The sequence below is a fragment of the Dama dama genome, chromosome 30, assembly GCF_033118175.1.
Source record: "Dama dama isolate Ldn47 chromosome 30, ASM3311817v1, whole genome shotgun sequence".
Classification (NCBI taxonomy): Eukaryota; Metazoa; Chordata; class Mammalia; order Artiodactyla; family Cervidae; genus Dama; species Dama dama.
In genome coordinates, this window is record NC_083710.1 from 38,556,171 (window position 1) to 38,580,563 (window position 24,393).

Here is a 24,393-nt window from a genome sequence, read left to right on the forward strand (position 1 = left end):
CCCTTCTGATCTGAGCATTTCCATGTGACCACTGAATACATCACCTCAGAGCCCCGATGTCCTGCTCACGGTCCTGCTCATCTGGTCCCTTCTGACCCTTTTTGTGTGGGGGCTTGAGCAGTCAGCCTTCATTGGGAGGGACGTGTCCCCTCAAGACTTCCTGTCTAGGGAACTATACCTGATGTATGTTCTATCCGACATACTCTGCAAGCTTCCTATTTTCTTAGAACATATTCATGTAAAAAGAAGGACATCTGGAGAACATGTTCCCATGTTTTCATAATACAAACTTTCACTCTACAAATCCATCTACTGCATAAACAACCCTCAGGCGAAAAGAAGCAACAAGGAAATGGCCAGTCCCCCTTCCTCACTGCCCCCACTCCCCTGACTTTAAGGTCACCTATTTTCTGGCCTCTGTAATGGGGCCAAAGAAATGTGAACAGTAAACAGGAAGAGGGTGCTGTGCATGCGGGCAGCCCCCAGAACAACCGCTGAGTAGAAGTGACAGAGTGTGGCCGGGGTGCAGGGGACAGCCCGGGGGCTGGTGGGGGGGAAGCTCTGTGGTCAGCAGGGGGAGTAAATACACAGCTGACTCAGCTTTAAAGGTTACTTTTCAGTAACAAGTATTAATGTAACCAATATTGTGAAGGTTACTGCTCTCTCAAAGCCTGTGAGGCTGAGTCTAGACGTCTGAAACAAGGTGTATCGGGGGCCCCAGAGAAGCAGAACAAATAGGAATACAGATACAGACACAGATACACGTGATATAATAGTCAGAGACAAGGGAGGGGGTGGTTTCAAGAACTGGCTTGTGCAGTCATGCGTTCACCGGACAAGCCTGGAGTCTGCAGGGCAGCCCACAGCTCCCATGAGGGTGATGCTCCGGTCCGGGGGCCACGGACCTTCTTCTCCAGGAAACCTCAGCATTTGCTCTTCAGGCCTTCAACTGACGGATGAGGCTGCCCACATCATCAAGCATAATCTTCACTTAAAGTCAATTAAAGCCAAAGACATCAGCCACATCTGCAGACTATCTGAACTAGGTTTGTTTCTTTAATTTTTTATTTTATATTAGAATATAGCTGATTAGCAATGTTATGCTAGTTTCAGTGACTGAAACTTCCAGTCAGCAGAGTGACTCAGTTATACATGTACATGTATTTATTCTTTTTCAACTTCTTTGCCCGACCAACCAACCAACTGGGCACCACAGTCTAGTCAAGTTGATACAGACCCAACCATCGCACAGGAAGAAAAATGGTTTTCTTTAAAAGGAAAGTGCCCGAGATGGCAGGATATCCCTGGGGCAGGGGTGTGCCTGGGGACAGGGGAAGCAGCAGAGCAGGTGCGGGGGAGACATGGGACCGAGGGGGGTGATCTGCCACAGCCAGTCCAGGGGTCTCCCTTGTAAAGGTCACAGACAGGAAGCCACCAGCATCCAGGAGGTCAGCAGGCATTTTGAGTGCATTTAATGGACAGTCATTTCAAATGGCCAAACAAAGCATCACCAAAGGAAAGCAGTGGCCCCCTTGTGGGTTCCCACTGCCTATGACTCTCAGTTAAAACTAAGACCTTCAAGCCAAACAGTTTCCTATGCTCCATGACAATGTAGTGGCCTCTAATTTCTCCATCTCTTTTGCTTTTTACCACAGTGAACAAGCCTCGAGCACCCAAGGAGCTTGTTTGGTGCAACTGTCAAGGCTGAGAAGGTCGCTGGGAAGATGGGTGGGTGGGGGCAGGCCTGGGAAGATGCACACAAACACATTAACACTTTAAAAACCCTTCTGCAGGAAACTTCATTCAGTCTGGGGTGAATTGAAATAGAAGTGACTGAAATACACAGATTCCTAAGAGAAGAGCAGCATCACAGTAAGAATGCCTTTATTATCCCAAATTAGCTGCAAAAATCCCTTCAGAGACTTGACAGAGAGGTAAAAAAGAGATTTCTCACAGCATCACAGAACAGGAAAACCCCAGGATAAGAATACTCATACAATACAACTCTGTTTCATAACACAGTCACACAGGCTTTTAATACCCAGCAATTACAGCAAAGGAGAAGAATTAAAATTGCTGCGGGAAGTGAGGATGAAACATTGGAAAGAATTCACACAAACAGCGAAAGAGAAAAAGGAACTCTGGTTAAAGTCTTAGGAATCCAAGAGTCAGGAGGGCGACATGAGGGGGGCAGCTTGCGCGGGACCTGTCTTGGCCCCTGGCTCACCCCCTGCCCCACAGGGCCTTAAGTGACCAGCCTGCAGAGCGGGCTCTGAGAGCAACCACAGTCCCTGCCTTCAAACCTCTTAGCATCAAGCCAACGTCTTCTTTTTTCTGAGCAATCTTGTAGTTTGTATGGAGTATTCTATCCTCCCCAGAACACTGTGTGATTAAAAAAAACAAAACCGGCAGGAATGACATCTATGCAGCCTGACGTCAGTCAACTGACCCTGTCGTGTCATGTCCTAAGCAACACACACTTGGGATGGCCAGTCCTGCTCACCATGGTTCTCCACTGGATTCTCCTCAAGACCCCGGGGTGCAACAGGCAGTAGACACTGGGGCAGCCCATGGGGATGGGAGAGAAAGGACGTCCATGCAGCTGAGGACCACAGATGTCTGGCATGCCAGCGGGTGACACAGATGTGCACACAGAGGTGCCGTGAGGGCACGGGAGCCCAGGGGAGGAAGGGAACACCTGACCAAGGGCCGGGAAGTTCTCCTGGGGAGAAAAGGGGGAAACCCACCTCAACTGGGGTCTATGACGTGGGCCGATGTCGTGCTGTGGGCACTTATGCTGGGACTTAAAGGGGAGCTGAGCTTCAGGCAGAAAAAGAGCATGTTCCAGGCAAAAGGGCAGGGCAAACATAGGCACAGACAGGGAAGGTGGAGCAGGCAGGATGTCAGCTCCACCTCAGGAGGACCCGGGGGTTCATCCTGCAGCCTCCGTTAGCCTCAGTGTCCAGCTCATAGACATTAGATCACGTCAGGACACATTACATCAAAGGATGAGGACTCAAGGAAAAGTTCGCACACTGCCTAACATCCAGCTAGGCTATGTGCTTGCTTAAAAAATTAACAAAGATAAAAAATAAACCACATGACAACCTAATGGATCTTTTAGTTAGCTGAGTTAGACTCCTCTGGCTCAACTTCATTTCCCCCACTCAGTATCCAATGGGCCCGCTCTTCTCCAGGTACAACATTCAGACCAAGTGCCCGTGGATGTCACTGCGGTTCACATGTTTCCAGATTCACAGCCGCCTCCCCTAGGGCCCCACCGTGAAGCTAGTGCACAGATGTCCCAACACAGCCTCCAGACGCTGAGAAGTACTCGCTGTCACCACTGTCTGCTGGGCAGCCAGGAAAGAGGCGCAGAGATGCTGTGGTGCCTGCTGACCACTGGTCTCTCCCTGGAGGTAAAGATCTCCCTCCTGAAAAGTACTGACATGCTCCAGCAGAAACCTCTGCAAGGTGTCTCTGAGAGCTGAGATGCCTCCCAGGCTGGTGTCCAGACCTACACTTAGGAGGCTACCCTGGGGAGGAGCTGCGGTTCAGCGGGCACAAATCACCACGTAGCTGCTGCAGGAATAACATGACAAGTGCTACAGGCATGTGCTGGCAGCCTCGCCAATTCCTTCACCTTACACGTGACTTCTGCAGTATTTTCCCCAAACCTGGGTGAAAAAACACAAACTTCACTAAATGATCTATTTACATGATTGAATAAAGGTAGATATTAGTCAGCCTGTAAGTGTGTTTTAAAATAATAAGAAGATAAGAAACCTGATGACCTGAAGAATACAGAGTGACCTGAAGAATACAAATTAAAGCCACTTTTTAATTTAAAATTTTTACACTTCCCACTGATTAAGAGCAATAATAAAAGCTCCTCTGATCCAACCCAAAGGCAACCACGTGCTCATCATCTCTGAGCTCAGTTAACAGGCTCTGTGTGTGTGAACCATGTTCCTGCAGGAGGAGTTGCCTACATAAAGATAAACAGATACACAGACACACAGTTGGGGATTTTGTAAACTACAGCTTCATGTGTAAACCTGCACTGATTTTCCTCTGACTATACGATGAGAGGTGTGATGAGAATGGATGGTGTCCTTGGCATATGCAAATACTACAGGCAGTTCAGGGACAAGATGGTTGGATGGCATCACCGACTTGATGGACATGAGTCTGAGTAAGCTCCGGGAGATGGTGAAGGACAGGGAGGCCTGGCGTGCTGCAGTCCATGGGGTCGCAAAGGGCTAGACATGACTGAGCAACTGAACAACAACAGCAAATCTTCCTCAAAACATATAGACAGACAGTGTCCTCCTCCTTCAAGACCTCACTTAAAGGACAGTAAAGTAATGAAGGGTTGATAAACCGATAATGATGCACAGAAGGAGGGGTTGAGAGGTAGGTGAACTTAAAGGAGTGAGAAGCTACAGAGAGGAACTGACAGTACAGAACACTGGGAGCCATGGTTACAGGGCACTCAGGAGGGCTGTCCTCCAGGTTGATCCCAGAGACTTGGTACACCAGGGTACCACAGCCATGAAGGACAGCACCAAGGAAACGGTGCAACCAAATCAGAGAAGCAGAGGCAGAGGAGAGGGCTCTGGGCAAGAAAATGAGGAAATAACTGAAAGTTATTATATTGTAGGAAGGTACTGATTCCACATACATTGATTTCCAACCAGGTAAATACCTCCAAGCAAAAAAAAAATCTAGAACTTTACCCTAAAACATCTGACCACTACAGAGGAAAGAACTAATCATTCTAGTATACAGAAGTCCCAAGTAAAACATACTGTCACATCTAACATCCTAAATCAAACCCCATCAATTCACAAACACCATTGGTTTTTAGCACCCCACTTCTAAATTAAAAGGTCAGCCAAGGATCGCCAACATAAAAGCCTTCATCCTGGAAAAAAAAAGAAGGCCAGGATAAATAGGAAAAAATACAGTTGAGTATTCAGGAATAATCTGAATGCTCCAATTTGTATAATCATTATAAATGGTATCATATTCATAAAAGCAAAGACAATGCTGTATGTAGAAAAATTAGAGAAAGATGAAACTTTTAGAGCCTAAAACACATGATAAATTAATAAAAAGAGTGGAGGATATATTAGGAAAACCTCCCCAAAATGAGAACTCTGTCTCCTAAGGAGACAAATCTCTATTATCTATTGAGATAACAGACAAGAAGCATATAGAGAATTAGTCCAAGAGGGCCAAGATCCAACCAATAGAACTTTGGAAAAGAGAATGGGGAAAAACAAAGGGGAAGAAATTATCAATGTATTCTAGAGACTTTTCCAAAGATTAAAAGATACAATCTCCAGGTTTAAAATGCTCCCACATGCCCAGAGTAATAATAGGTGAGGAAGAACTTACACCTGTGGTACACCTAGGTACAACATTGTGAAATTCAGAATACCAAGAATGGGAGGACATTGTCTTAAAGAAGAAAAATCAACCACAGTGTAGAACAAAAGGCATCAGATAGCCTCCTTGTCAATAACAGCAGATGCGAGTGACAATAAGAGATCCTCTCCACGACTCTGAGAGTTTCTTTCTACCTAGAGCTCTTTTCATAACTGCACACTGAGACCAAGAATAAATTATCAATATCTTCAGAAATGGAAGAAGAAATCTTCAGAAATTTCTTCCTGCACTCACTACACCAAAAAGGTATTAGAGGAGGGGATGGTGCATTCAAAGGATCAACCAAGGATAAAATCTCAGGATCCAGGAAGCAGTAAAACTAAACCAGGGAAGCAATGAAAGAAAGTCCCAGGACACCAGCCCAGCAGCAGGCCTGGAAAGAGTGATGTCCAGATGGAGGAGGGAGATCCTTTGTCTGGGGCTGGGGATGTCTCTGGGGACAATTAGATTGACCATCTGATTAGACAGACTGGGCAAAGTTGGTTACAGCTGAAAATGTAATAAAGCAAAAGGCCAACACAAAAGTAAAAGCAATTATAAACTCCAGGAAAAGCAAAAGGATGTACAAGAAAGAAAACCTTTGGCTCTGCAATGAGTAATATTTGCATAGTCACAACAATAAATTATATATAATTTTCCTACTTAAATATTTAACCCATAGAGATGAATGGATGAGATATTTATGGTTTCAGAACAAAATTTAAATGTTATGACTCTTGATATTTTAAAAGTAAGAAAAGAAATGACAGAAGTTAAGAGAAGAAGGAGAGCTGAAGGGTAAGGTAAGGGAGCAGTGTCAGGATGTGCCACCCTTACAGCCCCAAAGAACCTCCCTCACCACCAGAAGGGCCCCACACGTGGGGTAACATGCTTTGTCATCATCGTGATATTCATAATACTCTAAAGAAGGGACTCTGCAACTTGTCCTGGGGCTGAGTGCACAGTTAGAAGTTGACAAACTCCCTGTACTTAATGCAGAAAGAAATCAAGCTCTACTTATGCTCCTTAAAGCAACAAAGTAACCTAGCAATGAAGGGACTCAAAATGTGGATGACTATCTTGAGATACTGGGAGAAATGCTGATAAGGATATGTAAATCTTCAACTATCCCATCAAAAGAGAGAAATAACAGGGTAAACCAATATTTAGGGACTGAAATAACAGAAGAAACAGCTGAAAGAGAAAAAATAGTTGAGCCTGAGTAAAGGGATGAAGGATGAGGAAGGGTGAACCCAGAGACCACTGCTTCTTTTTGTAGTTCCCAGTATGATCTACCAGGGGAGAACTAATAGATTCAAGGGATTAAATCTGATAGACAGAGTGCCTGAAGAACTATGGATGGAGGTTCGTGACATTGTATAGCAGGCAGTGACCAAGACCATCCCCAAGAAAAAGAAATGCAAAAAGGCAAAATGACTGTCTGAGGAGGCTTTACAAATAGCTGAGAAAAGAAGTGAAGTGAAAGGCAAAGAAGAACAGGAAAGATATATCCATCTGAATGCAGAGTTCCAAAGCATAGCAAGGAGAGATAAGAAAACCTTTCTAAGTGAGCAATGCAAAGAAAGAGAGGAAAACAATAGAATGGGCAAGACTAGAGATCTCTTCAAGAAAAGCAGAGATACCAAGGGAACATTTCACGCAAACTTGGGCACAATAAAGGACAGAAATGATATGGACCTAACAGAAGCAGAAGATATTAAGACGAGGTGGCACAAATACACAGAAGAACTATACAAACAGATCTTCATGACCCAGGTAACCACGATGGTGTGATCACTCACCTAGACCCAGACATCCTGGGATGTGAAGTCAAGTGGACCTTAGGAAGCATCACTATGAACAAAGCTAGTGGAGGTGATGGAATTCCAGCTGAGCTATTTCAAATCCTAAAAGATGATGCTGTGAAAGTGCTGCACTCAATATGCCAGCAAAATTGGAAAACTCAGTAGTGACCATAGGACTGGAAAAGGTCAGTTTTCATGCCAATCCCAAAGAAAGGTAATGCCAAAGAATGTTCAAACTACTGCACTATTGTACTCATCTCACACACTAGCAAAGTAATGCTCAAAATTCTCCAAGCTATGCTTCAATAGTACATGAACCAAGAACTTTCATATTTTCAATCTGGATTTAGAAAAGGCAGAGAAATCAGAAATCAAATTGCCAACATCTGTTGGATCACAGAAAAAGCAAGAGAGTTCCAGAAAAACATCTACTTCTGCTTTATTGACTGTGTCAAAGCCTTTGCTGTGTGGATCACAACAAACTGCAGAAAATCCTTCAAGAGATGGGAATACCAGCTCACCTTACCTGCCACCTGAGAAATCAGTATACAGATCAAGAAGAAACAGTAAGAACCAGACATGGAACAATGGAATGGTTCCAAATTGGGAAAGGAGTACGTCAAGGCTGTATACTGTCACCCTGCTAATTTAACTTATATGCAGAGTACATCATGCAAAATGCCAGGCTGTATGAAACACAAGCTGGAAGCAATATTTCCAGGCGAAATATCAATAACTTCAGATATGCAGATGACACCACCCTTAAGGTGGAACTAAAGAGCCTCTTGATGAAGGTTCAGTTCAGTTCAATCACTCAGTCGTCTCTGACTCTTTGCGACCCCATGAATTGCAGCATGCCAGGCCTCCCTGTCCATCACCAACTCCCGGAGTTTACCCAAACTCATGCCCATCGAGTCGGTGATGCCATCCAGCCATCTCATCCTCTGTTGTCCCCTTCTCCTCCTGCCTCCAATCCCTCCCAGCATCAGGGACTTTTCCAATGAGTCAACTCTTCACATGAGGTGGCCAAAGTATTGGAGTTTCAGCTTCAGCATCAGTCCTTCCAATGAATATTCAGGACTGATTTCCTTTAGGATGGACTGGTTGGATCTCCTTGCAGTCCAAGGGACTCTCAAGAGTCTTCTCCAACACCATTATGGTGGAACTAAAGAGCCTCTTGATGAAGGTAAGAGAGTGAAAAAGCTGGCTTAAAATCCAACATTCAAAGAACAAAGATTATGGCAACCGATCCTATTACTTCATGGCAAGTAGATGGGGAAACAATAGAAACTTTATTTTCTTAGGCGCCAAAATCACTGCAGATGGTGACTTACCAGTCGTGAAATTAAAAGATGCTTGCTCCTTGGAAGAAAAGCTTTGACAAACCTAGATAGCATATTAAAAAGCAGAGACATTACTTTGCCAACAAAGTTTTGTCTAGTCAAAGCTATGGTTTTTCCAGTAGTCACGTATGGATGTGAGAGTTGGACTATAAAGAAAGCTAAATGCCGAAGAATTGATGCTTCTGAACCGTGGTGTTGAAGAAGACTCTTGAGAGTCCCTTGGACTGCAAGGAGATCAAACCAGTCCATCCTAAAGGAAATCAGTCCTGAATATTCATTGGAAGGACTGATGCTAAAGCTGAAGCTCCAATACTTTGGCTACCTGATGTGAAGAACTCACTCATTTGAAAAGACCCTGATGCTGGGAAAGATAGAAAGCAGGAGGAGAAGAGGATAACAGAGGATGAGATGGTTGGATGGCATCACCAACTCGATGGACATGAGTTTGAGTAAGCTCCGGGAGTTGGTGATGGACAGGGAGGCCTGGCGTGCTGCAATTCATGGGGTCACAAACAGTCGGACATGACTGAGTGACTAAACTGAACTGAACTGAATGTGATCTACTTTTTTAACCTTCTACACATATTACTTTCATTTTTAAATCAACTTTTAAAGGATAATTTTTAAATCATAATACAGCAAAGATACATTCTATAAATGTATTCTAAAAACTAGTTAAATAAAGCAACTAATTCACATTTCTAATTTATCCAATACAAATGTTATATGATTTATATTTTACAACAGGAAACTGCAAGCTCAGAACATGTATGACATAGTTTCTGCCCTCTAGACATTCACTCATGTTGTAAATCATTTTGTCCCAGAAAAGGTCAAGGCTATCCAGAGAAAGAAGAAATTATCAAAGTCAAGTGGTTTACAATGCTCATGTTTGCTTTAAGGGGGCTGTGTGACACCCGCCCCCCTCATTTTTTTTAACCATGACACTGATTTCGAAAGCCAGGCATTTGCAAATACCAACACAACTTTCAGCAAATGGTCCCTATTTTGGTTAAGGACAAAAGAAGTAGAATTCTCTTCATGGAAAAATAACTACTTAGTTATTAGTGTTCTAAATAAAACAGGGCAGCAGGGGCTTTGAGAAAGCCAGCCAACCCATCAACAGCTTTCCCCCTGCCTAATGCAAACATGAGTACTTCATGAGTACAACAAGGCTGGATGAATGATCTTTCACAAGTAGGTTACAACAGCTGTTGCTGTTGTTCAGTCCCTAAATTGTGTCCAACTCTTTTTGACCCCATGGACTACAGCATGCCAGGCTTCCTTGTCATTCACTATCTCCCAGAGTTTGCTCAAATTCATGTCCAGTGAGTCGGTGATGCCATCTGACTATATTATTCTCTGTTGTCCCCTTCTCCTTCCGGCCTCAATCTTTCCCAGCATCAGGGTCTTGTCCAATGAGTCAGCTCTTCACATCAGGTGGCCAAGGTACTAGAGCTTCAGCTTTAGTATCAGTCCTTCCAATGAATATTCGGGTTGATTTCCTTTAGAATTGACTGATTTGATCTCCTTGCAATCCAAGGGACTCCCAAGAGTCTTCTCCAACACCACAGTTCAAAAGCATCAGTTCTTCGATGCTCAGCCTTCCTTATGACATAGACACAAGGCATGGACGCTAAGCGTCTGGTAAGCTGCTGACGCCCGTGTCAGGAATGGAAGTTGCAGAGGGTCCTGCACTGTCATCCCTGCCTTAACGGCAAGAGCAACTCAGGCAACAACCACATCCCTGCTACCAGATAAAGTCATTCCAGTCCAACCAAGTCTTAAAGGCTCAATTTCCCCTTCCCAGCACAAGTTTTGTTCTCTTTTTAAAGGATGAGGAAATCCTAGCATGAGAGCAACAACCGAGGCATAAATCCAAACTTGGCATTTCCTGGGTCTTACTTAGTTACAGTATCTTCATAAACTGTCTAAAAGCCAAGATGATCAAATTCCCTTAAAATGAAAGAGTTGTTACCAATCACATGGCAATCTCTCAAAGCTGCTGTAACCAAGTTGACCTCACCTCACAACAACTGAGGAAGGAGGGGCTGCAGGTGAGGGCAGGAGGAAGTGAGGAGCAGAGCTCCACAGTCAAGGGCGTGTGGCTCTGGTGGCCACCGGAGGGTCGAGGTCCTCTGATCACTCAGCCAGCAGGGACACTTTGAGGAAGACAAAGCCCATGTGAGGAAGAAACCCATCCTATCCCATCGAAATGATGGTGTTTCCTGGGGAAAGAAGGGTCTGTCCCCTCAAGCAGCGGTCAGCAAGAGGAGGACCACGACCTAAGAGGGGGACCACCTGAGCGATGCTCACCTCCAGGTGCCCACAGCCTGTGGTGGGAAACACAGGGCAAAGGTAAAAGGTGGGGAACAGGGGCAGGCAGGGTCTTCTAGGGTGCTGCTGGCAGGAGGGAGGGTGCAGAAGCAAGGGGAGAGGACGACAGGATGAAGTGGGGACGCAGCAGAGGCCATCACTGCCTGTCTGAGGCCAGGCAGTCCGGCCGCAGGGCACAGAGGCAGGCAGGCTCCAGAGGGACCCACAGAGCATCAGGAACAGAGGACATGCATGGAGATGTGGGTGTGACTCTCCTGCCCACCTCCACCCCAAACTGTAGCAGTATTATCAACTTTTTTAACTTTTCATCTTGAAATAATTTATCAGATGCAAAAAACAGTACAAAAAACTTCCATACACTCTTTATTCAGATTCACAAGTTTAACACTTTGTTTTATCACCCCCTTTATATTATATATAACATGTTTTATGTATTTCATATATAATATATAATCGCATTCTTTCTGAACCTTTTGAGAGTTAGCTGACAATCTCGTGCTCTTCACTCCCAAATCCTTCATCATGCATTTTTTCAAAGACAAAAACATTCTCTTGCATGATAACAAACAATCAACATTCAGAAAAGTGAGCTTTGATTTCGATTACCTCCATATCAGAGTACACCCAGCATCCCAACAATGTCTTTCCCATCCATTTTACCTGATCCAGAATTCATGCATGGCACACAGTGGTCCTGTCTCCTGAATCTAATTTATTCTAGAATGCTTCTTCCATCTCCCTGGTCTTTTGTAATACTGGCACCTCTGCAGACTTCAGGCCAGTCACCCCTGGATTTGAATTGGACATGGGTTATGCATCTGGGCAGAGATGCTCAGTAGGAGGCATCAGGACCTGCATGACAGTGAGCCCCGTGATCCATGACGGAAGCTTTGATTCCTTCATTGTTAAATCCCCAGGTTTCTTCACTACAGAACTGTCATTTTTACCCTGTGATTAACACTATGGGGAAGACCTTGAGACAATGTAAATATCCCTTTTCCCCCAGACTGTCAACCAACGGTCTCAGCATCCATGACCGATGCCAACCTGAACAGACCTTACTCTGATGGTACACAGTGGGGATTTTCTAACTCTGTTCTTTGTGCATTCATCAGACGACATTCTGCTGTAAAGAGCTTTCCTTTATTCTCTGTTTACCTACTTTTTAGCCCCATGAACCTAGGGGTTCCTACATGATTCGGTGACTCACAGCCCATTCCTGTCCTCATCTATTCTGCCACTCAGGTGACCCCTCGCCTGCAGGGAGCGCCCCTGGCCTGTCCATGCTCCTGTGGGCCGTTCTATCCCATAAGAGCACTTCTTCACCTTCTGACTTACTGAGACAAGTCAGACTCATCTTGGACTTTCTCCTCCCAACCCTGTGATCAGCCATTCCTCCAAGGAGTGTTGGTTTATTTAGTGGGGCATAATATTTAGAAATGAAGCTCTAAACACACATGTCCTCTGGTATTAGCAACTTCTTACAGGGAAGCATTCAAGTCAGTCTGGGGAGGCAGTGAGCTTTGCAGAAGGAATTTCCAACTGGTTGTATGATGTTTAAAGCATGTTTTAGCAAGTCCACAAGAGCTGTGACCCACACTGTCCCTGTTTTTATTTTCAGATGAATGTTGTCGTGGAAGCTGTTGTGCGGCTATTGATCTGAAACCCCAGGTATTGTCTGATGCATGAGCACCTCCAGTCCAGCTGCATGGCTACTTCCTTGACCATTTGTGAAGCCTCTGTATGTGTCAAGAAGAGTAAACTAACCCAAATTGGCTCTTCCTGTACGTTGACTTTTTGGCAAGGACATGTAACCCAACCAGGGTGGTTGCATTTATCCTGTAACAAGCACTCAATGTAAGCACAGGATCCACCAGAAGCTGTGAGACTCAGGCGGCTGGAAGCACTGTCCCCTCTCAATGACCGAGCCTGCTGTTTGAGCAAATGGCCCATGTCCTCTGAAGACTTCTCCCAGTGCCTCACAGAGGCTTTCCCATCCCTTCTCTGTCAGCCTCCAAGTCCAGCTGCATTCTACCTCTTGCTTTCATTGGCTGAACCTCACCACATAAACCTAAATGTTTAGCAACATGTTATTCTAGCCTACCACAGTAAAATTAATTTGGGGGAAATAAACGAAATAAGTAAAACCTCACGGGAGGAGTTTACTACTGTTCCATGCCAGTTTCAAAGCTGAAAGTGGAAGGATTAGCCCAAATTTCAGCAGCTAGGTGGCATGAAAAAAAGAAAATATTTATTCTACCCAGAGAAATTTTTAAGCATTGTAAAAATTTTGCTTCAATAAATTGTATCTTGTGCCACTTTATTTCTAAAATTCTTCACTCAATCAAGGGCAGGAAAAAATACTGCAGAGAGGTTTTCAATGGGAAATGGTCAGAATAAAACCCCTTCTCAAATACCCCTGCCTGTTAACTAAATAGAAACTAGAACACATATTCTCAGCTTGTAATAAGATAAAACATTTTCTGTGTTATATCCATAAAAAGATTTTAGACCAATATGTTAATAATTGTTATCACTGAATGAAGAAATTATCTTCATATTCTCATGTCTTTTGCTGCTAAGTTGTATAACCTTTGTCAGAGACTCAAAAGATAATAATAGGAGTTTACAAACAACGGAAAAAGAGAAATACCAGTGCCAACAGGGTTAGAAACCTCACAGGAGACACTTCCAGAGTGGTGGTGAGGAAAACAACATTTAATTTCACTCCATAAGATGTTCCACAACTGAATTTAAGCAATTACAAAGATGTAAAATTTCTTAGGACAGTAACTCCAGAAAACTCATCAGTTTTGCACTTACCAGAGTTTTCTGACAATTCTCAGAAGAAAAGGTTTAGTTGTGAAAGACTGCTTTACTGTGCTGAACCCTAAGACAACATCCACTTCCTGCGGACTCTGGAGACCTGAGTCTCCCTTTGCATGCAGGGCGGGCGGGACCCAGGGCACAGGGAGAGACCGCTAACCAAGGGCAGCGCACCCCAGATGGTCCTCTGTGCTGCCCTATCTCAGTACACCAAGGAGACACATTCATTCAATGAACGTTTTCTCAAGACCCGCCACGTGCCAGGAGTTTGGCTGAGCACCAGTAACACAAAAATCAACAAAATATGGTCCCCGTCTTCCTCAAAAGTTCAGGACACTGTAAAGCAATTATCCTTCAATTAAAAAATAAATACATTTAATAAAAAAATATTTTTTTTAAGTCCAGGACAAGGAAAACAAGTCTCTTGAAAGTGGAGAAGGCTTTCTGAGTGGAAGTTCTCATAAACAGAAAGACAGTGAATAAGAAAGGAGCAGGAGGGAGGAGGGCGGGAGCGAGGGGGATGTCTACCCATGCAATGCTCAGCTCCTAAGCACTCTGATAAGCCAACTACTTTAGCCCAAAGCTCTTCAAAGCAGAGAGAAAGCACACTTCTTTGCCTTAATCACTTCTAATATCAAACCACTACTGCCACCTTAATCTCTCCAGTTACCACACCACGTGAAGCGCTTCCTACAACTCAGACTGAGAGATGGCCCCTCGGCAGGAACCTGTGGGTGGCACCCCGGTTCTGACCATGTGTGAGGAGGGGGACAGTGGAGAGGGTCAGGGCCTACTGACCCCCGGTGCCATCCAGGGGCCTGGCCAGCAGAGTGAAAGGCGTCTGCAGCAGAAATGTGGTCGTTCCACCCCAAGAGCTCAGCACTGACCCTTTCCCACAGGCTAGCCAGACTCCCCAGCTGCCAACCCACAGCCTTGCCTGAAGGAGGACGTTGTCCCTCTCCATCCTTGTTGGGGAGTTCCCCCTTCCCAGGAGTGGCCCTCAACCAACGTCGCAGAGGAATCACTTCCCCCCCAGCAGGGTCGCTCAGAGTCACAGGACTGCACTGGCCCCCAAAGCTCCCAGCAGGAATAAGGCTGGATGCCCCCAGGGGAACTTGCATGAGTACCTGCTTCCCTCCTGGGGCTCACCCCCTTCCTGGGTCTCCTAGCATCAGCTCCCAGGCAAGCTGCTCACCCTGGAACTCTTACCTCCAAATCCACCCTGGGACGGCACCCACCCACTGCAGCCCCCCTGCCCCACCCCGCTCCAGATGGCTACCAGCTCGCTCACCACATTCTGCCATCATCCCCAAACAGGGTGGCGACCCCACCAACCACAGGGAGGCTCACACCATCTCCAAGGCTGCTCCAGACACTCCCCAAGTCACTAGAATCCAGTAACTAGAGTCTGGGAAATCTTTGTTGATTTTATATTTCTAGCACATGGATGGAATACTGTTAAGGATCTTGGTGTGTGTTGATCATTCAATTTAGATAATAAATCACTTATTTCCAAAATGTTTCTTAAGCACTTGAACTTATCTCATATTCCAAGCCACAACGAGATATTCTAGACACATTATCTATTACAAATTATAACATTTAAAAAGTTATGGGACTTCCTGGGTGGTACCAATAGATAAGAGTCCACCTGTGAGTGCAGGGGACATAAGTTCTATCCCTAGTATGGGAATTCCACACGCCACAGAGCAACTAAACCCATGAATCACAACTACCGAAGCCTGTGCACCTAGAGTCTGTGCTCTGCAACAAAAGAAGCCACAGCAATGAGAAGCATGCACACTGCAACGAAGAGTAGCCTCCACTCACTGCAACAGAAAGCCCCACGCAGCAAGGAAGACCTAGCGTAACCAAAAAAAAAGTAAATAAAAATAAATTAATTAAAAGTTACAACATTCAGTTCAGTTCAGTCACTCAGTTGTTGTCTGACTCTTTGCGACCCCATGAGTCACAGCATGCCAGGCCTCCCTGTCCATCACCAACTCCCGGAGTTTACTCAAACTCATGCCCATTGAGTCGGTGATGCCATCCAACCATCTCATCCTCTGTCATCCCCTTCTCCTCCTGCCCCCAACCCCTCCGAGCATCAGGGTCTTTTCCAGTGAGTCAACTCTTCACATGAGGTGGCCAAAGTATTGGAGTTTCAACTTCAGCATCAGTCCTTCCAATGAACACCCAGGACTGATCTCCTTTAGGATGAACTGGTTGGATCTCCTTGCAGTCCAAGGGACTCTCAAGAGTCTTATCCAACACCATAGTTCAAAAGCATCAATTTTTCAGTGCTCAGCTTTCTTCACAGTCCAACTCTCACATCCATACATGACCACTGGAAAAACCATAACCTTGACTAGATGGACCTGTGTTGGCAAAGTAATGTCTCTGCTTTTTAATATGCTATCTAGGTTGGTCATAACTTTCCTTCCAAGGAGTTAGCATCTTTTAATTTCATGGCTGCAATCACCATCTGCAGTGATTTTGGAGCCCAAAAAAATAAAGTCTGACACTGTTTCCATCATTTCCCCATCTATCTGACATGAAGTGATGGGACTGGATGCCATGATCTTAGTTTTCTGAATGTTGAGCTTTAAGCCAACTTTTTCACTCTCCTCTTTCACTTTCATCAAGAGGCTTTTTAGTTCCTCTTCACTTTCTGCCATAAGGGTGGTGTCATCTGCATATCTGAGGTTATTGATATTTCTTTCCGCAATCTTGATTCCAGCTTGTGCTTCTTCCAGCCCAGCATTTCTCATGATGTACTCTGCATATTAAGTTAAATAAGCAGGGTGACAGTGTACAGCCTTGACGTACTCCTTTTCCTATTTGGAACCAGTCTGTTGTTCCATGTCCAGTTCTAACTGTTGCTTCCTGATCTGCATACAGGTTTCTCAAGAGGCAGGTCAGGTGGTCTGGTATTCCCATCTCTTTCAGAATTTTCCACAGTTTATTGTGATCCACACAGTCAAAGGCTTTGGCTTAGTCAATAAAGCAGAAATAGATGTTTTTCTGGAACTCTCTTGCTTTTTCGATGATCCAGCGGATGTTGGCAATTTGATCTCTGGTTCCTCTGCCTTTTCTAAATCCAGCTTGAACATCTGGAAGTTCACGGTTCATGTATTGCTGAAGCCTGGCTTGGAGAATTTTGAGCATTACTTTACTAGCGTGTGAGATGAGTGCAGTTGTATGGCAGTTTGAGCATTCTCTGGGATTGCCTTTCTTAGGGATTGGAATGAAAACTGACCTTTTCCAGTCCTGTGGCCACTGCTGAGTTTTCCAAATTTGCTGGCATACTGAGTGCAGCACTTTCACAGCATCATCTTTCAGGATGTGAAATATTACCTGAGGCTAATTTAATATTATAATCAACTATACTTCAATAAAAATTTAAAAGTTATGTGCAAATCATTTTCTTGTTAATAATTATAAGAAAAGAATGCATTGATTTTGCATAAGAAATTAGATCAGCTTTATCCTTTTGTGGAATATACCTCTTTCAACTATAATATTCCTACATTTTCCCTTAAGAATCTAATGAAAATGATAAACAAAAAAATAACTATTTACATATATATACAAATTTTTGCATGTAATATCTGGGACTAAAGATTAGGTTCATTTGGGATCTCCAGATTAAGAATCCTTGCCTTATAATTAAGATATGCAATCATTTTAGAGTGAGGCAAATAACACGAGCTGTTTTTCATCATCACTGTGCTAATGAAATACACTGTACGAGACTCAGCCATAAACACAGTTTGTCTATTCAGCTGTGTGGCTGCACGTGAGATTACAAATCAGCTCAATAAATACTGATGGAGTGCCTGCTTTATGGCCCTGGGGGAGGCGACAGGCCCATTGCCATGTTCGTACTGAACAGCCCACACGCCCCATTGCTGGCAGCCAGGTCACATGCCACCTGCAGTCACTTCAGCAAGAAACGGCCTCCGTCTCAAGACACCCCACCCCTCCCAGACCCACACCCTTGGCACCAGCTGCTGCTTTGTGCCTCGCCGCTAGATTAAGACCATCTGATACCAGAGTGCACAACGGTATCTTGCAACCGATTTAATAAAACACTTGGTGAAGGAATGAACTAATTCACTGACTTGTGAGGAGATCATGTGGAAAAACGGGCAAATGCTACTCTTTCCACAACTCAACCCAGCAACTCTTGACGTCATGCTCCTGTGCTTTGTCTGTCTTGCAAAATGCACACACGCAACAGGCTCCTTGCTGACACAAACTTAAAACATACATTCGAGCAGAGTGACCAGAGAGGGGTGGTTGTTTTACCAAGCAGCAGCGAGCATCAGGAGCCCTCCTACACTATGCCAACCCCACGCCAACTGGCCCAGCAGCACAGGGAACAAGAAGCCATCCTGAGCACCCCGCCTCCACCTCCCTCCACACCTCCTGGGGGGCCTTGGCCTCCACTTTCCACCCTGGGAGCCTCCAGTTCCCTGTGAGTCGGGATAACCCCGAGATACCCCCGTTAAAGCAGCACACCCATGGCTGCACGTGGCTGTTGTTCTGGTTTATGGCCCAGCCTATGTGGCACCCCCTCCACGCACCAGCGCACCCTCCTTGAAGTCCTTAACCTCAGCACCACCCAGAGCGCCCTGCAAACATGATGCAGGAAGAGAGTCCTCTGACCAACTTACTGTGAGCCTTGGCGGTGCAGCAGGCAGCATGTTAGGGGCCAGGGTGCAAGGACGGTGGAAAGGATGGTGTGCAGGTTGGTGCTGCCCAGGAAGGGACAGGATGCAACAGGCTCCAGCAGGCGGGCACAAGGTGGAAAGGCTGCTCCAAGCACTGCAGCTGAGACCACCAGCGCACAGGTGGGAAGGGAGGCAGATTTCTACTTGGTGGGCTTCTACAGCCGTTTCCTGTCTGGGGGGCGGGGGGTGTGCGGGGGTGGGGGGCAGAACCAGAGGTGAGAGGTGGGTGGGATGGGCAGGGGCTGAACTGGAATATCTCGTGGCCAGGGAGGGGAAGATTGTCATAAAGTTCAGGATTAAAGCTCTTACTCCAATCCTGAATGTACGCACTATGGCAGAAATCTCAAAGCCACCACGAGAACACGAGCTCCAGACAACAGCAGCAAGGGCTCTCTCCACAGGCGCTCCAGGGGACATGCAGGCAACATGGGTTTAGGGAAGTAGGGGGCCCCAGTCCCTGGTCAGAAGCCAGCTGGGGGAGGTCCCCATCCCGCAGGTGACTCCAACGCATAGACTGTGGTCTGGGTGCTGATATGTTAATACATTCCGCTTTTAAGTAGGATTTTTGCATTTTACAGGAGATGTTTTGGAGACCACGCCCAAACAGAAGTGCAGAGATCTCCTGGTCTAAATTTCAGACTCTGAGGTAGGTCTTTGAGGAGAGAGGCCTACTTCTCTGTCAGGGGCCTGCTTTCCTGGCAACTTCCAAGTCACACTCCATAGGTGGCCTAGTCCCTCCGCCCACTCATGTGGACAAAGCCGGAGCTCCGCCGTCTCTCCTCCACTCTCTACATCCAAAGCCTGGATGGAGTTCAAGCTCACCCACTACCAAGTCCCCAAACCACTGCTGACTCTTGAGGTGCCGGCCATTTATAGAACCTCTGAAAAGCCAGAGTGAGGGCCAACTTCAGCAAAAGCTTGAGGTTTTCAGTCAAGTAATAGCCCACTGTTGTGAAGGTCGGCGCTGGCACAAGAACAGCCCCAGGGCCCATAAAGCTGCTTTTCCATAAAACCTACTCAGGCCTTGTAAACACTCTGTCCTCTGTGGATGTAAATGTTCTCAAGGTGTATTAATGAAACTGAATCACTTCCAGTTTGGCGAGTTATTAATAGCTGCTGACTGTTCCCCCCAGTTCTTAGATTCAAAGTCTCCCTTCGAAGGGGGTGGGTCAGGGAATTCTGTTTACCTGCATAGCAAGAGTTACTGCTTAACCAAGCCGTGCTCAGCATATGTGATAAGAGACCAGAAAGTAAGAAAAGGTGTTTTTTCCCTTGGAAGTTAGCAATTAACTTATGAAAAGCACAGAGATGTGTTGGGCTGATTTGACAATGGTTTTAGAAGGTGGCATTCACCTTCCACTCACCCCATGTCAGCAACTTGCGACCTTGTAAATAGAAAGACCAAGGAAACCCAACTGAAATGATTTAGAGATGGGGTGGAATAAAGCACTTTAGCTCTTGGCCTGAGAGGTGTGGAAGCCATAACACACATGAGTCGTTCCCTCCTGTGCCCCCAGGCCCAAGGAGGCTGTTCCCTGTCCTAAGGAACCTCGGACTCCCTAGGCCAGGTGGTGAGGGCTGCTGGGACACGCCCCTGACCTGGGGCTGGCCCTGCCAGGAAAGGAAAGCTGAGAGGAAGGAAGACATTGTCCCCTGGGCATTCATCTTCATGACTTCCTCATACCAGAAATCTGAGGACCCAAGACAGGATATTCTTTTTTAAATTTACTTCTCAGGAAGTAAAAGGGAAAACTCTTTCCTGGCACGTTTTTCTCTTACGCTGCCCTGGAGTCTGCATGCTCACTAGGTACTAGAATGTTGGCAAAGGGCACTGAGAAGGAAGGATCAGCACCTCTCAAGGATCAGCACTTCCACTCTGCTGGGCATCCACGAAGAGGTATGTTCTGAGAGATGAGGGCTACTGGCTGGTTTGCAGGTCTCCCCTGACCCACCTGCTCTGTTGACCCTTGGGGGCAGCCAGCTGTTTCTGGCAGAAGGCACCACAGGCCTGACTCTACTTCAAATATTCATGCATACTTCTCCTTCCTCCCATGTTTACAACTGCTTTTTAAATTCGGCTGTGTTATCGCAAAGAGTTGTGAGCTCTTTAAGTGTCACCACAAGCATTTGATTCGTGCTCTTCACTTAAACTCCTGCATTTTAATATCTAATGTATCCATTGAGAAAACGGCTTTGTCAACCTGCTTACAGCCACTCTGTTGCAGCAGTTGTACTTCTCTGTTGATCTAGGTGTGTTTTTTGTTTCACTTAAAAAAAAAAAAAAAAAGACATTTTGAAATGGTGTTTTACGAGCACGGTGTTGAGTCCGGGAAAGTCCCACAGTTTAACGAAGAATATTATCAATGTGCCATGGATAAAAATCAAGGGCAAAGAAAGGTCCAGGTGAAAAGGTAATTGAAACATATTACCCGATGATGCTTATCCAACAGAGGACGTTGCCAGGAATCCGTTTCCTGGGTCCTTCTCCTCCAGACGCTTCCTTCACGTCTCACTCTCCTCCTCCTTCTTCCCTCCTGTGGGCCCGGAGGAGAAACCAGGATGTTTGGGGAAAATAAGAAAGACATTGTGGCATCTGTCTTAAAGGGCAGTCAAGCCATCATCTCAGAGGAGACCCATCTTCTCAGGGCTGGTGGCTTTCTGCTCGACCTTCGGCTTGAGGGTGGCCACTCACTTCGCGCGCTAACACACCAGGTAGAAGCGAATCTCCAAGGGCGGTGCCGGGCTCACACCTCAAACCAGTCAGACACTCAACAGCAGGTCAAGGGAACATCCAAAGGCTCCTCCTCAACTGTCACTGCGCCGACGGGCCGTGTGAAGTCGCGCACATGCACCACAGCCCCGGCCTCCATGGAAGCGAGGCCTTCCGGGGCACAGAGCGAGCCGCACCCCGTGCTGCCCACCCGCGCGCGAGGCCGTGGCCCTCCTGAAGGGAGACGGGAGCGGGGGCAGCACCGGCGTCCCACAGGCAGCCCCGGGAGCGGACAGACTGGGCGCGAGGCCCCCGTGCTCCAGGCGGAACCCAGTGCAGACAGTCCTCAGTGGACAGCCATCTGCCGTCGCCCATCCAATCTTCGCACCTCACCTCACATTAATATGTCTCCTCTTCCGATTCTGGTACCAGGCCTGCCGCCATGGACGCGCCCAGATGCACGTGCGCGCGCGCACGCGCGCGCATGCGCACACACCTGGTCCTTCAGGCCACCTCCCTGAAGTGCCCGAGCCTTCACCTGCGGCACCTGGGGCGCCTCCAGGACTTGCATCCCCGCACCCGCCCCTCCCACCCGCAGACCTGGCCTGTCCTCAGGCCACAGGTGAGGCCCGGCCCAAGCTCTTCTACTAAATGGATCGTTCCTGCCATTGTCTCTGGTTTGTTTTCTGTGCTCCAAGTCCCCGAATTGCGCGCACACCTGCCATCTCAGACAGGCCCCCGCGGGGATGGGTGCTGGAGAGCAGCCCGATGCTTAGGAGACACCGAGAAGCACCAGACCACTCACATAGAGCCTGGCTCATCCTCACTGATTCTGTGTTTGCTTTCTGATTGCATTTTACAGATGAAGGGATCATTGCCCAGAAAGGACAGTTTGCCCCAATCACACAGCTAACAGGGCTGGTGACAAGGTTTGGATTCACATCTGCCAGACTCCAGATTCTACGCTCTTTCATTTAGCCGAAGTCTCCCGGAGATCAAGACATAGCCCAGGAGAAGGAAGCAGTCCAGGGAAACGTAGGACAGGAAGAATATTAGGTGAAGGGTAACGGCCACACTGAGCATCAAGGCTGTCCCTCTGGCTGGATCTGCAAAGAGTGAGCATCGTGGTTGGTCTCATATTAACACCTCCCACCTGAACAGCCCATGGCTTTTCTGCTCCAGGACCTTGGCACCTGATCCCATGGCTCAGCATTGGATCACCCCAGATCCAGTGAGGTGGGGAGAAGGCCAAAGCCTCTACAGATTCACAGAGTGTGAGGAGTGAGCCTCTATGACTCATGTCAGTGCCTGACCAGAAAGGGGGCTCCAGGTAACTTAAAACCCTCCTCTTTGGCAGGATCTAGATGAAGGTCTCACTGGTCCTGCCGTCTCACTTCTGCAAGGACTCTTGGACCACTTTCTATCCTGGTGACTTGAATCCGGCCCCACATCCAAAAGTCTGAACTAAAATAGTTAGATTTTTCACAGAGTTGATTGGTTCCACCCTAAAGCTGCCTGCTATTCTCTAGTTCTAATGCCTGAACTAGAGTACTAAATAACTGCTTATATGACAACAGTAAAGAAAAGGATCGGGAGTTAGAAACATGAGTGGTTTTTATTTTTTTCAAGGATGTTATCCTCGTAATTAAACAACTTGTTAACAATTAGTTTCTTTCAAACAACACCCTCTTCTATTTAATGTTTTATCACATTTATTTTTCTACGATTACATATTTAAACACAAGGACTTCCCTGACACAAGAAAAACCATGTATATTGTCAGGGTCCATTTTACTTTAAAAAAAAAAACCACAGTTGTTTCACTTACATTTTGATAACTATAATTCTGGTTCTTCGGTGCTGGAGGACAACAAAAATTTACAGATTCCCCTGAATACTTCTAAATTTAAAATGAACTCTGCCCTCCACATACAAACATAACTTGGCATCTCTTTGTAATCCTCCTCTTCCTACCCTGAACCCCATCTCTGTTGGACACCAATCTCTGCAAACCTGTCCAGAGCAGGATGCTGCCAGATCAGATATGACACTTCACAGACTCCCGTTTTTCTCATAATCCCACTCAACCAAAAAGAGACAGAAAGAAAGATAGAAGGCACTGAAGAAAGACTCTATTAATTTTACAGCCTTTCAATTAAACTCTTACCTCTGCCACTTCAAAGTCCTCATCTGACCATCTGGGAGAGGACACCAAAACATAACCCTAAGACTAACACACGTGAAGCTTGCTTGCATTTTGCAGAGATCAGGAAATCAAATACATGTTTACTAAGAGCTAAATTCCATGAGTGCTATAACTAAACAGCTGTAACTAAACAGTGTGTAATCCTATATCCATATCCCAATACTCTGTGCACTCCAATGTTCATAGCAGCATTATTTACAATAGCCAAGATGTGGAAGCAACCCAGTGCCCATCAACATACAACTGGATAAAGAAGATGTGGTGTATATATATATATACACACACACACACACAATGGAATATTAACATAAAAAATAGTGAAATTTGGCCATTTGAAGCAATGTGAATGGACCTAGAAAATACTGTGCTTAGTGAAATAAGTCAAACAAAGACTAATACTGTATGATACTACTATAGGTGTAATCTAAAAAATAAAAACAAAGGAATATATATACATATGCAAAATAGGAGCAAACTCACAGATATGGACAACAAGCTAGAGGTTATCAGTGTGGAGAAGGAAGGGGGAGGGGCAAGATGTGGTGGGGGTTAAAAGGTATAAACTACTATGTATAAGACAAGCAACAAGGATATCCTGTACGACTCAGGGAATTATAGCCATTATTTTGTATTAACAATATCTTTAAGTGGACCATATTCTGTAAGAACACTGAACACTATGCTGTGCACCTGAAACTCTTATAATATTGTAAATCAACTCTACTTCCATTTAAAATAATTAATTAGTTTTAAAACAAAACAAGCAGCAAGTCCAGAACATGGAGGACCCCAGAAGCAGGGACAGAGGAAACAGAGCCATGTAGGATGGCTCCAAGAGCTAGGCCTGGTCAGAAGTCACTGCAGCCTGAGACCCACATGTGGAGATGAGCCCAGAAGATGGGGCTGAGAGCACAGGGGCTCCCTGGGGGGGCTTGACACCAAGATTGCCATCAGATATTCTAATTTCAGGTAAGGCTCAGTCACTTAACTTTTTTAA

At 45.9% G+C, this 24,393-nt stretch overlaps 1 long non-coding RNA gene across 1 annotated transcript; it reads left to right on the forward strand.

The window, feature by feature from the left end:
* Positions 1 to 869: 869 nt before the first annotated feature.
* Positions 870 to 1,979, forward strand: LOC133049250 (uncharacterized). Its single transcript, XR_009691255.1, has 3 exons — positions 870 to 1,046; positions 1,656 to 1,712; positions 1,794 to 1,979. It is a non-coding gene; the product is annotated as an uncharacterized LOC133049250 (long non-coding RNA).
* Positions 1,980 to 24,393: the final 22,414 nt, after the last annotated feature.